Source organism: Cherax quadricarinatus, chromosome 13, assembly GCF_038502225.1.
Source record: "Cherax quadricarinatus isolate ZL_2023a chromosome 13, ASM3850222v1, whole genome shotgun sequence".
Taxonomy (NCBI): domain Eukaryota; kingdom Metazoa; phylum Arthropoda; class Malacostraca; order Decapoda; family Parastacidae; genus Cherax; species Cherax quadricarinatus.
The window spans coordinates 3767262-3782545 of NC_091304.1; the positions used below are offsets into that span (position 1 = coordinate 3767262).

A 15284-nucleotide genomic window follows, 5' to 3' on the forward strand; every position below is an offset into this window, starting at 1 on the left:
ACTTTTACTGGGAAAAAATTCCCCTCTTTCCTACATACATATATATATATACATATATGTACATATATATATATATATATATATATATATATATATATATATATATATATTGGGACTTGACGAGCTGTTGGAGTGTGAGCAGGGTAATATTTAGTGAAGGGATTCAAGGAAACCGGTTATTATAGATTTAACCGGACTTGAGTCCTGGAAATAGGAAGTACAATGGCTGCACTTTAAGGAGGGGTCTGGGATATTGACAGTTTGGAGGGACTTCTATATTGTCGTAACTGAGCGCAGAATCACTGCAAAGACAGTGATTCTGTGTAAGTGATGTGAAAGTGTTGAATGATGAAAGTATTTTCTTTTTGGGGATTTTCTTTCTTTTTGGGTCACCCTGTCTCGGTGGGAGACGGCCGACTTGTTGAAATATATATATATATATATATATATATATATATATATATATATATATATATATATATATATATTTATATATATATATATATATATTATTTTTTATTTTTATTATCACACTGGCCGATTCCCACCAAGGCAGGGTGGCCCGAAAAAGAAAAAGAAAAACTCTCACCATCATTCACTCCATCACTGTCTTGCCAGAAGGGTGCTTTACACTACAGTTTTTAAACTGCAACATTAACACCCCTCCTTCAGAGTGCAGGCACTGTACTTCCCATCTCCAGGACTCAAGTCCGGCCTGCCGGTTTCCCTGAATCCCTTCATAAATGTTACTTTGCTCACACTCCAACAGCACGTCAAGTATTAAAATATATATATATATATATATATATATATATATATATATATATATATATATATATATATATATATATATATATATATATATATATATCCTGACGATCTGTTGGAGTGTGAGCAGGGTAATATTTAGTGAAGGGATTCAGGGAAACCGGTTATTTTCATATAGTCGGACTTGAGTCCTGGAAATGGGAAGTACAATGCCTGCACTTTAAAGGAGGGGTTTGGGATATTGGCAGTTTGGAGGGATATATTGTGTATCTTTATACGTATATGCTTCTAAGCTGTTGTATTCTGAGCACCTCTGCAAAAGCAGTGATAATGTGTGAGTGTGGTGAAAGTGTTGAATGATGATGAATGTATTTTCTTTTTGGGGATTTTCTTTCTTTTTTGGGTCACCCTGCCTCGGTGGGAGACGACCGACTTGTTGAAAAAAAAAATTATATATATATATATATATATATATATATATATATATATATATATATATATATATATAATTATATATATATAATATATATATATATATATATATATATATATATATATATATATATATATATATAATTTGTAGGTAGTAGGTTGGTAGACAGCAACCACCCAGGGAGGTACTACCGTCCTGCCAAGTGAGTGTAAAACGAAGCCTGTGATTGTTTTACATGATGGTAGGATTGCTGATGTCTTTTGTCTGTCTCATAAATATGCAAGATTACAGGCATGTCTTGCTACTTCTACTTACACTTAGGTCACACTACACATACATGTACACATTTATTTATACACACTCATCTGAGTTTTCTTTGATTTTATCTTAATAGTTCTTGGTCTTATTAATTTTCCTTTTATATCCATGGGGAAGTGGAATAAGAATCTTTCCTCCGTAAGCCATGCGTGTTGTAAAAGTCAACTAAAATGCCGGGAACAATGGGCTAGTAACCCCTTTTCCTGTAAAGATTACTAAAAAGAATAAGAAGAAGAAAATTGTCAAAGTGGGAAGTCTGAATGTGCGTGGATGTTGTGCAGATGATAAGAAAGAGATGATTGTGGATGTTATGAATGAGAAGAAGCTGGATGTCCTGGCTTTAAGTGAAACAAAGCTGAAGGGGGTGGGAGAGTTTCAGTGGAGAGGAATAAATGGGATTAGGTCAGGGGTTTCAAATAGAGTTAGAGCTAAAGAAGGAGTAGCAATAATGTTGAAGGATAAGCTATGGCAGGAAAAGAGGGACTATAAATGTATTAATTCAAGGATTATGTGGAGTAAAATAAAGATTGGATGTGAAAAGTGGGTTATAATAAGCGTGTATGCACCTGGAGAAGAGAGAAGTGTAGAGGAGAGAGAGAGATTTTGGGAAATGTTGAGTGAATGCGTGGGGAGTTTTGAATCAAGTGTGAGAGTAATGGTGGTTGGGGATTTTAATGCTAAAGTGGGTAAAAATGTTATGGAGGGAGTAGTAGGTAAATTTGGGGTGCCAGGGGTAAATGTAAATGGGGAGCCTTTAATTGAGCTATGTGTAGAAAGAAATTTGGTAATAAGTAATACATATTTTATGAAAAAGAGGATAAATAAATATACAAGGTATGATGTAGCACGTAATGAAAGTAGTTTATTAGATTATGTATTGGTGGATAAAAGGTTGATGGGTAGGCTCCAGGATGTACATGTTTATAGAGGGGCAACTGATATATCGGATCATTATTTAGTTGTAGCTACAGTTAGAGTAAGAGGTAGATGGGAAAAGAGGAAGGTGGCAACAACAAGTAAGAGGGAAGTGAAAGTGTATAAACTAAGGGAGGAGGAAGTTCGGGTGAGATATAAGCGACTATTGGCAGAAAGGTGGGCTAGTGCAAAGATGAGTAGTGGGGGGGTTGAAGAGGGTTGGAATAGTTTTAAAAATGCAGTATTAGAATGTGGGGCAGAAGTTTGTGGTTATAGGAGGGTGGGGGCAGGAGGAAAGAGGAGTGATTGGTGGAATGATGAAGTAAAGGGTGTGATAAAAGAGAAAAAGGTAGCTTATGAGAGGTTTTTACAAAGCAGAAGTGTTATAAGAAGAGCAGAGTATATGGAGAGTAAAAGAAAGGTAAAGAGAGTGGTGAGAGAGTGCAAAAGGAGAGCAGATGATAGAGTGGGAGAGGCACTGTCAAGAAATTTTAATGAAAATAAGAAAAAATTTTGGAGTGAGTTAAACAAGTTAAGAAAGCCTAGGGAAAATATGGATTTGTCAGTTAAAAACAGAGTAGGGGAGTTAGTAGATGGGGAGATGGAGGTATTGGGTAGATGGCGAGAATATTTTGAGGAACTTTTAAATGTTAAGGAAGAAACAGAGGCAGTAATTTCATGCACTGGTCAGGGAGGTATACCATCTTTTAGGAGTGAAGAAGAGCAGAATGTAAGTGTGGGGGAGGTACGTGAGGCATTACGTAAAATGAAAGGGGGTAAAGCAGCTGGAACTGATGGGATCATGACAGAAATGTTAAAAGCAGGGGGGGATATAGTGTTGGAGTGGTTGGTACTTTTGTTTAATAAATGTATGAAAGAGGGGAAGGTACCTAGGGATTGGCAGAGAGCATGTATAGTCCCTTTATATAAAGGGAAAGGGGACAAAAGAGACTGTAAAAATTATAGAGGAATAAGCTTACTGAGTATACCAGGAAAAGTGTACGGTAGGGTTATAATTGAAAGAATTAGAGGTAAGACAGAATGTAGGATTGCGGATGAGCAAGGAGGTTTTAGAGTGGGTAGGGGATGTGTAGATCAGGTGTTTACATTGAAGCATATATGTGAACAGTATTTAGATAAAGATAGGGAAGTTTTTATTGCATTTATGGATTTAGAAAAGGCATATGATAGAGTGGATAGAGGAGCAATGTGGCAGATGTTGCAAGTATATGGAATAGGTGGTAAGTTATTAAATGCTGTAAAGAGTTTTTATGAGGATAGTGAGGCTCAGGTTAGGGTGTGTAGAAGAGAGGGAGACTACTTCCCGGTAAAAGTAGGTCTTAGACAGGGATGTGTAATGTCACCATGGTTGTTTAATATATTTATAGATGGGGTTGTAAAGGAAGTAAATGCTAGGGTGTTTGGGAGAGGGGTGGGATTAAATTATGGGGAATCAAATTCAAAATGGGAATTGACACAGTTACTTTTTGCTGATGATACTGTGCTTATGGGAGATTCTAAAGAAAAATTGCAAAGGTTAGTGGATGAGTTTGGGAATGTGTGTAAAGGTAGAAAGTTGAAAGTGAACATAGAAAAGAGTAAGGTGATGAGGGTGTCAAATGATTTAGATAAAGAAAAATTGGATATCAAATTGGGGAGGAGGAGTATGGAAGAAGTGAATGTTTTCAGATACTTGGGAGTTGACGTGTCGGCGGATGGATTTATGAAGGATGAGGTTAATCATAGAATTGATGAGGGAAAAAAGGTGAGTGGTGCGTTGAGGTATATGTGGAGTCAAAAAACGTTATCTATGGAGGCAAAGAAGGGAATGTATAAAAGTATAGTAGTACCAACACTCTTATATGGGTGTGAAGCTTGGGTGGTAAATGCAGCAGCGAGGAGACGGTTGGAGGCAGCGGAGATGTCCTGTTTAAGGGCAATGTGTGGTGTAAATATTATGCAGAAAATTCGGAGTGTGGAAATTAGGAGAAGGTGTGGAGTTAATAAAAGTATTAGTCAGAGGGCAGAAGAGGGGTTGTTGAGGTGGTTTGGTCATTTAGAGAGAATGGATCACAGTAGAATGACATGGAAAGCATATAAATCTATAGGGGAAGGAAGGCGGGGTAGGGGTCGTCCTCGAAAGGGTTGGAGAGAGGGGGTAAAGGAGGTTTTGTGGGTAAGGGGCTTGGACTTCCAGCAAGCGTGCGTGAGCGTGTTAGATAGGAGTGAATGGAGACGAATGGTACTTGGGACCTGACGATCTGTTGGAGTGTGAGCAGGGTAATATTTAGTGAAGGGATTCAGGGAAACCGGTTATTTTCATATAGTCGGACTTGAGTCCTGGAAATGGGAAGTACAATGCCTGCACTTTAAAGGAGGGGTTTGGGATATTGGCAGTTTGGAGGGATATGTTGTGTATCTTTATATGTTTATGCTTCTAGACTGTTGTATTCTGAGCACCTCTGCAAAAACAGTGATAATGTGCGAGTGTGGTGAAAGTGTTGAATGATGATGAAAGTATTTTCTTTTTGGGGATTTTCTTTCTTTTTTGGGTCACCCTGCCTCGGTGGGAGACGGCCGACTTGTTGAAAAAAAAAAAAAAAAAAAAAAAAAAAATATATATATATATATATATATATATATATATAATATATATATATATATATATATAATATATATATATATATATATATATATATATATATATATATATATATATATATATATATATATATATATATATATATATATATATATATATAGTATTTTTATGTTTAAAAGTACTTTGGCATAATCATCAAGCTCATCTTGTAATAATAAGACAGTGTGAGATGGAATCCATTCGGATGACGAGTGAAGTAAAATAATGATGATGATAGAAGAGTACAGCTCTGCAGAATTGATCTGGATAAATTTTATAGTCCTGACAGATGTTATGATTCATCCAGCTGCATAAACCCAGCCCCTTCTACCTCAATCATCCAACCAAGGTATCTCCGTATCCCACAAGCCTACCCCCCCCCCTCTCCCTCTCCAGCCCAAATTTCAACTTTCCACTAACATAAGTTGCACTGTAGCTTTGAAAGTTTAAGGTCATTCAAGAGGTGTTAACCATTGTACAGAGAACAATAACTGAAAATACAGCAACACCTTAAGTTTGAAGTTACTAAGAAATTTTCATTCTCAAATCAACGGTGTTGGAATTTTGAAGACAATGAGATGAGACATTCACAGATTATTCCATCAGAACGTGTATTTAATTTTTTTATTTTTTTAAATTTCAGTAAAATTGGCAAAATAACTCTTACACAAGCATTCTTTACTTATTGCTCAGAAAATATTTATTTAATAAAATCTACAAATTTATAGATTTAACTTAAAAGATACCCAAGAGTTGCACATGTGTCTAATTTATCAATTTTAAGTTAATTTTAAGGCTGACCGAAAGGCTCTGCGTAACAATAGGTTTTCTATAAATTAGTTTATACATGCCATTAATCCTATGTCAGTTGTATGCTGTACTGTACGTGCTGGTTAGAAATAAGGCCGTTTGTTTTGTCTATTTTGTTTACGTCGTTTTACTCTAAGTTCGTTATTGAGATATGAAAGTCAATTACAGGTGGTACGTAGTGGAAGAGATGGCCTCGTCCTCGTCCTCGTCATCCATTAAATGGGTCGAATATGCAGCTCAATGTACCTGGTGTAGGACCCAGCGAGAGAGGCAGGGAGTGAGGAAGGTCCGTGGGTGCTGATGCTATGGAACAGGAGTGCCGCCTCCCAACTGGTGGAAGTAGGTGAAGGGCTGCATGTGCCGGTGCCAGAAGGGTCGGACCGTGAGAGTGCCAGGGTGACAGAGGCACTCCAGCAGGAAAGTGGCACATGAGAGAGCCAGAGTGATCAGAATGCGAAGTTTCGATGGTAAGAAGTAAGTCAGAGGCGTGTGGTTGGAGGAGGGAAAGTGGCTCACACAGGCACACCTTCACTCACTCTCACTCTCTCTGCTCTGGTTCCGTAGGTTGCTGGGGCGTAGGAGGTCACCTCGGGCAATATTGGGAGCGGTAACGAGGTGCCGCCCGTGGAAAGTGCACCACACGTCAGGGAGGTGTGTCAGCCACTTGTTCAAGATTTCCAATTTGGATGAGGCCAAGTGATGCCAGGGAAAGACTTCCCAACTGCCACCCATCCCAGCAGCCACCCACCACCTCCTACCCCAGCAACCATCCCCACCCAGCAACCAACCTCTACCCTAGCAACCGTGTCCCTCTGTATAGGATAGGCCATCCTGAGAAATGGTTAATTCCCAATACATAATAACTCCGGCTCTACTGAGAGGAAACCTTTGAAGCTGTCATACTGGTCTCTCAGCTCATGCTGACACTTCCAGACTGTATGCATGTGACCCATGATGTGTAATGGAATATGAAAGGGAAACAGATTTTGTTCTCACCATATAATTATCATATGGAATGGGTCAGCAGCTCATTGCTAACCCGAAGGATGAAAGAAGACGTGTGGGTCTGTAATTTTTATTTAACAAAATAGTGTACACGCATGGTGTGCGACGCCCCTATTCTATGTGATGGATACACCGTGGGAGCCCTTGATGCCGGTCAAGGTGGGGGGGGGAAGCGCTCTTGATCCAAACAACTGAATTTATCTTCTCCTTCACTGGATCAAACGTGAATGTTTGTTATTCTCCAGGTGCTACATAACCTCCATTGATTAAAACGAAAACCTCCTGTGTGAACGCCAGAGGGAAGACATACTCCCTTGTCCAATAGCTCAGCAGTCACAAATGATATTTACGTCGAGTAGCTTACGTCTCACGTGATATATATATGCTGAGAGTTTAATTTTCCCCCTATTTTAGGGATTAAAGTATTCTTGACTGGTGATGACTGCTTACGTGAAACCTTATAACCTTCGTGTAGTCAACAGTACTGACCTGCCTCAAACTGTGGCCAGTACCATCGCTTTCCTCCTGCCAGACATCTAGCCAATACTTCCCCTTCACTACAACATCGTACGGTTTGTAAGCACTTGATTCATTCATTATTCAGTTATTACAGTTCTAGCGCCCGGGAGTTACATTTTCGTAATGCATAGAGAAAGACAGAATTAAAGGCTTGATATTTTCATGACATTAGCGTTTCTTTCTGTATGCCTCATACGGGTTGAACGTTTGATGTCGAACATAATTATTTGTTTCATTATAGTCACTGATTCATGTATATTATGTACATTATCCAAAGAAAGTACTATAACTGGAAAAATAATATAAAATCATTCTAATTCACGAAATATAATTATCAGTAGAGTGTTAACGATTGTAAATGAGAGAGTAATGCAGTGAAATACCTGAGTATTCTTCTGAAGTGTGTATGTCAGTGTAGATATGGTGAGTGTACTTGACTATTTTAGAGATCAGAATATATTTATCTGGAGGTGAATAGGTTATATATATAGCCTTAAGGATCTTCGCACAGTCGATAGGCTTTAAGGCTAACTTCAGTTAACTAACCAGCCAATCTGTAAGACAACTCACTATGATAACAAAAAGTAGATAAGCACATTTAAGGAGCAACTTACAATGTAACTAGAGTGATGCGTGTAGTAGCTAGGCTTAAGCTAATTACAAGTACTCTGGTAGTTTGGCATATACACACAATATTCCAACAAATTATAATGTAAACAGTTATTCTTATAGTCACTATCTTGAACACTATAAACTAGTGTTCACATATTGAGGAATATAGATATAACACATAAGCCTACAGCTTGTGATATTTCAGGGTAGCGTATAAATGAAAATACCAGAAATTCTGAGTAAATATCCCAAGTTTGCTAGATAGCCGTTTTTATGGCCTAGTTCATTGTGTTCTTACGCTAGTTAGGTAATGTATTACAAACCTTAATGTTGCTGAAGGGCTCTTGATTCACGGAACTAGACCTATCCTCCCTTTCCTCGTATTAGACCTCACTAAGTCCCCTTTCCTTAGCCTCTCCCATTCCCAGGCTCTGTAAGACACTTGTTTAGCTCTTTATAAATAAAAAAAACGCTAATAAATAATAATATATGCACAAGAGCTACTCTTTATTGTGGCTCCTGCACGTTGTATGACCCGTGGGGGTCATACAACGCCTGGGGAATATTAGGCAATCGGGTTTGATCCAAGGAAGAAGAGGACGTCCCTTTCTTTGGATCAAGCCCTTCAGCGTTATGAACGACTCTCCCTTGATACGTGATTCATGAACAGATACTGGGCTCCCAGCATCACTAGGGTGGGGGAGGCCGCTGCATGTTATACCAAACAATTATAAAACCCATACCTTTTTAAACACGTGTATTAAATATACTTGTAGGTTTTGATAAAGCTAATGAAAAAATATTTTGTCTCTTGTTAATTAGCCTCGCTTCATTATGGAAAAAATCGAAAGTATATTGTAGGCTCCCCTATGGCGGGCGAGTCCATTGTCATAATTTCACTAGTGACGTCATGAGGTTACTAAACAGTGACTGTGACCCCTTGACCTTCCCGGCCCATCACGAGTTGCAATCTCTATTTATATTACTAATGTGATTATTTCATTTTATTATCTGTATCCTATAAAAAATAATTCGCATATAGTATCATGGCACTGTGTCTTTGTTTACCATTATATGTGTAGATGTATGTGTAAATTATGTGATTGTTACGGAAGAGTAATGGATTTAATGATTCCTAATGATCGTAATAATATATGGAAAGCGTTTACAACCTCTACTCGGTCGATTTCGGTCACCAATTGTAGGTTGATTTGTAAAATATTAACTGGGCTTTGCAATTCAGATAGCATTCTGTTGCACAAAAGGTTAAAGCGTATCGTAGCCAAACTAAAACCCACCTAACCCTAACTAAGATAACTAACTTAACCTGAGCCATCGGTCTAGTGAGTCTTTGTTTACGTGACAATACTGAGACTTGACTCAGCTGTGTACACGACCAAAATTTATGCACTATTTTTGCTAATATCTCCTAAAATAACAATGAGTGCAAGAAATGCTTACTTCGTGTATATATGGCCTATTAATTAGAGTAAGACTGGGTGGGGGGGAATATAATTTCCGCTTCACTTAGCACTGGGATTTTTTTGTTTTTTACACAAATCAGTTTTACAGGATAAGAGCTGTTATCCTGCCTCAGCTCATTTTAAAGTCTCGGCTCTATCTGAGGTATGCTACCCCCCCCCCTCCGATGCGATCCACACCAGTCAACTATCACCCAGGTACCTACTTACTGCTAGGTAAGCATTGACAACAGGTGTAAGGAAACACGCCCAATGTTTCCACCCGTAATTGGGATCGAACCACGGCGTTGAGCGCGCTGCCAGTCGAGGTACGGAGGTGAGATAATAGCTCTTAATTAATGAGTATATTCAACACTTTGTAACAATCTTTAAGTTTCTTTAGGTTTTCAGTTGTTTGTGTTCTTAATAGTTTTGTGTCATCTGCTAACATGACCATGTATGTATGTATGTACTCACCTAGTTGAGGTTGCAGGGGTCGAGTCCAAGCTCCTGTGTGTGTGTACGTGTAACATGTAAGTGCTCTCATAACATGTATATGCCGTTTCTTAAACAATTTTGTTCTGTTTTGTCTTCATGTGAACTTAAAAAATGGTTATAACTGACCATAATTTTTAGAGGGGTGGACCGGTAAGCCAGCGGAAGGCTTCGGTCAGATGACCAAAGCTCCAACGGCGGGTCAGGAAATACTTGTCCTGACGAACTTTACCTAACCTAACTGTCTTCACGTGAGTTCGTTTGTGCTAATGACCAATGTTTAATTTCATTTTGTTTGGATATTGATGCAAATGTAAATTATCTTTCTTAAGACCATTTGCCAGTTAAAGAATTTGCAGTCCGTTCACAGGCATGATTTTAATTAACTACGTAAAAAATCTGAAAATTCGTCGTCTGTGGACACATTGATGAACTGACTGATTCTTCGGAAGAACACACAAATAATGATGGCGTTGAAATACTGCAGACTTTTCAGCTGTTGTTACTAATGTCCCAGAATGGAGTGTGTCTTTTTTTAATAGCCCAACGATACCTAATTTCACGCACTAGTCTTTTTACTCCTTTTCTCTTGCCCTAGCAGTCTCGACCTTCCAGTAGAGCAGTCAATGCTGGGTCTCTGGTTCCGTCTTGGATACCTACCTCGGTCCACTGGTGTATCTGGACCACCCCACCCTGCATCCCTGTCCCCCACTCTCACCCACACCCACCACCACCCACACACCCACCACCACCCACACACCCACCACCGCCCACACACCCACCGCCGCCCACACACCCACCGCCGCCCACACACCCACCACCGCCCACACACCCACCACCACCCACCACCGCCCACACACCCACCACCACCCACACACCCACCACCGCCCACACACCCACCACCCACACACCCACCACCGCCCACACACCCACCACCGCCCACACACCCACCACCACCCACACACCCACCACCACCCACACACCTACCACCGCCCACACACCCACCACCCACACACCCACCACCGCCCACACACCCACCACCGCCCACACACCCACCACCACCCACACACCCACCACCGCCCACACACCCACCGCCGCCCACACACCCAACACTCGGCATCCCTTGACCACACGAGCATGTTAATGTGGCATCTAACATTTTTGTGACAATTGACAATTTGAAAGTTCTTCCTCGTCGCTGGTGTAGAGCGAGTTACTAACTTCCACAGGGAAAGTTATGTGCTCGACCTGCGTGGTACTTTGGCAGGTGTCAATTTATTCCCTTAGATTACTCCTGGTGGATATTTAAGTTGCACAAAAACACACACAACAAAAGGATATCTTTTATTACGACGTTCGCCTTCTTAGTACCTCCTCCTCCTCCCTATTTAACATCTCCCCTCTTTTGCTTTTAACTGATAAATCATTTGTTCCCTAGGCTTTCTTAATTATTAATCTCCAAAAATTTTTTTTTTCCAAATTCTTAGAGCAATTTGTTGATAAATCTTCATTCATTAGCTCTCCTTTTGCACTCTTCTCGCCATTTTTTTAACCTTTTTCTCTCTCCATATACTTCGCCCTTAGTATATCACTAATACAGTGTAAAAACCTCTTGTGGAATTTTTTTACATATTTTTTCTAAATATAGAACATATAAATGAATAATATAATTGCATATTAAAATGTCATGCTACTTGGACCCTTCGAGAAATTTCGAGTGAGGGGGGAGGTAGAACATCCGGGGAAGTGACGCAGCATAGAGACGCCATAATGAATTTAATGTGTGAACACTGAATTGTGCAACGTAATCAGGCGTTCTCGAAGGTCATTTGGTGTATATCCACCCCAATCGTAATTCATAAATTGCTGACACGGTCCTGCTGAAGAATTGAGATAGTGTGGAAAACCCTTACAATTTGGCAACAAGGACGTAAAAATAGAGGACACCAATTCTCCCAGCAACACACCTTAGCTAAGGGACGCTTACCCATAATAAATTCTAGCTGTAGAGGTAGCGTTTGGGTGTGTTTCCAATAATAATAATTATCTAGTAATTAAATGATGAGAGTTCAGGTTAAATTTTCCTTTCTTTCTACAATATAACATATTTTTTCGTAAAATGTGGTATACTCAATAGATCCTTCCTCCCCCCCTCCCCGTTTCTTTTCAAGTCACAAACCATCATACAGTCCACTCAGTATCTTGTAATTTACCAACATTATTGGTATTAATTTATATTGTAATATTTGATAGGCCCGACTTTGTGGGTGGGAAGATGTGGGTCTCGGAGGAGAGACAAGGTGCAGCCAAGTGTCTCTATAACTCTCACCTGGCTCTGAGGTACAACTAACATTGGTAAGTACAATAAAGTGTTGCTTAGTTATGCCCCCCTCAGATTATGTGGATGAAATATTTCAGGAATATACCTGTGAACCTCGTCCCCATAATTTCCCACACCTCTCGCATGCTAATTTTTTTTTCTTCCTTACCACCCGTTTTACCTCCTCATTCCACCATTCTTTCCCCGCTCCCACCCGCATACAACCTCCGGTACCCACAATCATCTGCTCACTGCAATACTGCATTCTCAACTCTACCTCATACCTATTCGACACCTCTCATTACATATACTCTCTCCATCCCACCTTTTACACACTAGCTGTTTATATTTTGCCTTAACTATCTTTTTGATTTACTCGCTTTCACCATTCTCTTATCCACTGATAGCATTATCCTCGTTCCCCATCTACCTCTTACTGTAACCACCAGTAAATAGTATGAAATATCTGTTGCGCTTAGAAAAAAAAAACAATCTTTTTATTTACTAGTATATTAGCAAACCGCTGCCATTTTGAACTATATCATATTATTTGCACTTATTTATCCTCTTCGTATTAAAATAAGTATTCATAACATAGGATTGACACGTCGCAGTATCTTTACACACGTCTTCCCCAGGTGTTTAGACACTTGTTATCATAGATTTCTCACAATCAATCTTTATTCAGATTCAAGTAATTCTTAAATTTAAACACTTGTATCCCTTTTTTTCCCACCACAGTTGATTTAATATTACTGCTACTCCTTCTTTAACTCTACATCTATCCCAATGGAAATAAGTCACTCTGTCTGACTTTTTTGGGTTATCCTAGGTTCTCTACACATATGCTGCTATGTATGATAATTCTATGTAACTGTATTTGTGTATACCTGAATAAACTTACTTACTTACCTGATTTATCCCCCATTTACTCCTCCCATTTAAATTCTCTTATCCCCTTTTAGCTTCTTTTCGTTCTATAACGTTATCAGTTAAATCTTTCTTCTCCTCTCTGCTATACCAACGTACATTTAAGTAGCCCAATTTTACCATTTCCTTCTCTTTCTTTGTAGTACGTATTTGATACAAAAGTGGTTACTATCTTGCTGCAGATATTATAGTCACCGCTGATTACACTCGTTGCTCGTGGAGGAGGAACTATTCCATTTCTCCGAGGAATTGTAAGACAACACTGCAAGGACATGAACTGTTAAGAAATCAGAAGGAAACTTATGTATGTGTATACACATAATATATGTGTGGATATGTATGTGTACGTGTCGTGCCGAATAGGTAAAACTGATAAATTGACAAGAACTCATTTAAAATTAAGTCCTTTCTAAAATTTTCTCCTGTACGTTTTAAGATAGTATATTTTTTTCGGGTCACCACTACTTGGAAAAGACCCGGGCCGGGAGAATACCGGCGAATAAAAAAGTATATTTTAGATAAGTTTACAATGATTTAATAAACAAACACAATGAAATATATTTTTTTTTCGTTAGGTTCAGAATGTTTTTGCGTATTTATTGCATACACAAATTTTCACTTGATTTATTCGACACGATGAGCGTTGCTATTTAAGCCAGAATAGCAAGTTTTACCTATTCGGCACGATATATATATATATATATATATATATATATATATATATATATATATATATATATATATATATATATATATATATATATATATATATATGCAATAACATCACTAACATCACAGTAAACAAGTGATATCAGAATATGCAAAACAACCACTGTGAAAGAATAGTGAAATTCCAACCGATTTCGTGACTTCTCGCATTATCAAGTTCCTTGATAATGTGAGAAGTCACGAAAGGGCTTGGAATTTCATTATTCCTTCACAGTGGTTGTTTTGTGTGTGTGTGTGTCGATTCGCAACTCCTGGTGTGTGTGTTTGTGTGTGTGTGTGTGTGTGTGTGTGTGTGTGTGTGTGTGTTTGTGTGTGTGTTTGTGTGTGTGCGTGTGTGTGTGCGTGTGTGTGTGCGTGTGTGCGTATCATTATAGCCATTGCTACTGTTTCCTTGTAACAATGACAAATCCTTACTATAGTGAGTGGCGTTTACTTTGCGTTGATTCAGCCTTGGCCTCATCATGTGGTCTCAATACTTTACATAGTATTGTTGTTGCTACGACCCTCGTCTCCCGCGGTCAAGACCTGCATTCCACGCCCTTGATGCTCGTAGCGGCCTGGTTTCTTGGAGATATGGACCAAGGTTGTGGCGGGAGCTGTGTGAGTGATGGAAAGACCTACTCTGTCGTCGCTGGTATATCCCTAACCCACATTACGCTTCCTGTAAGGTCATTCGCTCCAGATGCGAAGCTTGGGGGTCGCTTGATCGATAAGCTAGTCCGTATGTGGTGCATATACACGCCCAGAGCTAGCCTCCGCTCCGTGTGAGGGCATTGGCAGTTACTGTTTGGTGAAAACGCTGTGATGACTGGTTACATGGACGCCCCGAACACGCGATGATTGGCTTGTCACGGGGACGCTCCAAACACGTGGTGATTGATGAACATCAAAATGGTATACAATACCGACAGGTTGTTAGGTAAGACACATATGCAACAGTTAGACAACTTTATTCCGAAACGTTTCGCCTACACAGTAGGCTTCTTCAATCGAATACAGAAAGTAGGCAGGAACAGTAGAGATGTGAAGACGATGTAATCAGTCCATCACCCTTAAAGTCGTAGAATTTGAGGTTGTCAGTCCCTCGGCCTGGAGAAGTTCAGTTCCATAGTCAGGAACTATCTGAAGATCAAGCGACAGTGCGGAGACTTAAATAATGTCGGAAGGAGAGGTGCAGGGTAGTAGTAGTAGTAGTAGTAGTAGTAGTGAGAGGCAACTGAGAGGTCATGTCCCTCTCAGATCCAACCCTTCTCACTTGAAAAGCTTGTCCAAGGTGTTTTCTGTACCAAGATGCCACGTGTTGCAGTGTCTGACAAGATGAACATCAAA

General features: G+C 39.5%; 1 long non-coding RNA gene across 2 annotated transcripts in view; it reads left to right on the forward strand.

Moving 5' to 3' along the window:
- The first annotated feature begins 5943 nt into the window (after positions 1–5943).
- The window catches only part of LOC138852625 (uncharacterized), a 46974-nt gene continuing 37633 nt past the window's right edge, over positions 5944–15284 (forward strand). Inside the window, exons 1-2 of one of the 2 annotated variants that reach the window (XR_011391920.1) lie at positions 5944–7466; positions 12230–12331. This is a non-coding gene — a long non-coding RNA (uncharacterized lncRNA). The remainder of the gene's footprint in view (positions 7467–12229; positions 12332–15284) is intronic. The other variant, XR_011391921.1, reaches the window with a different exon arrangement.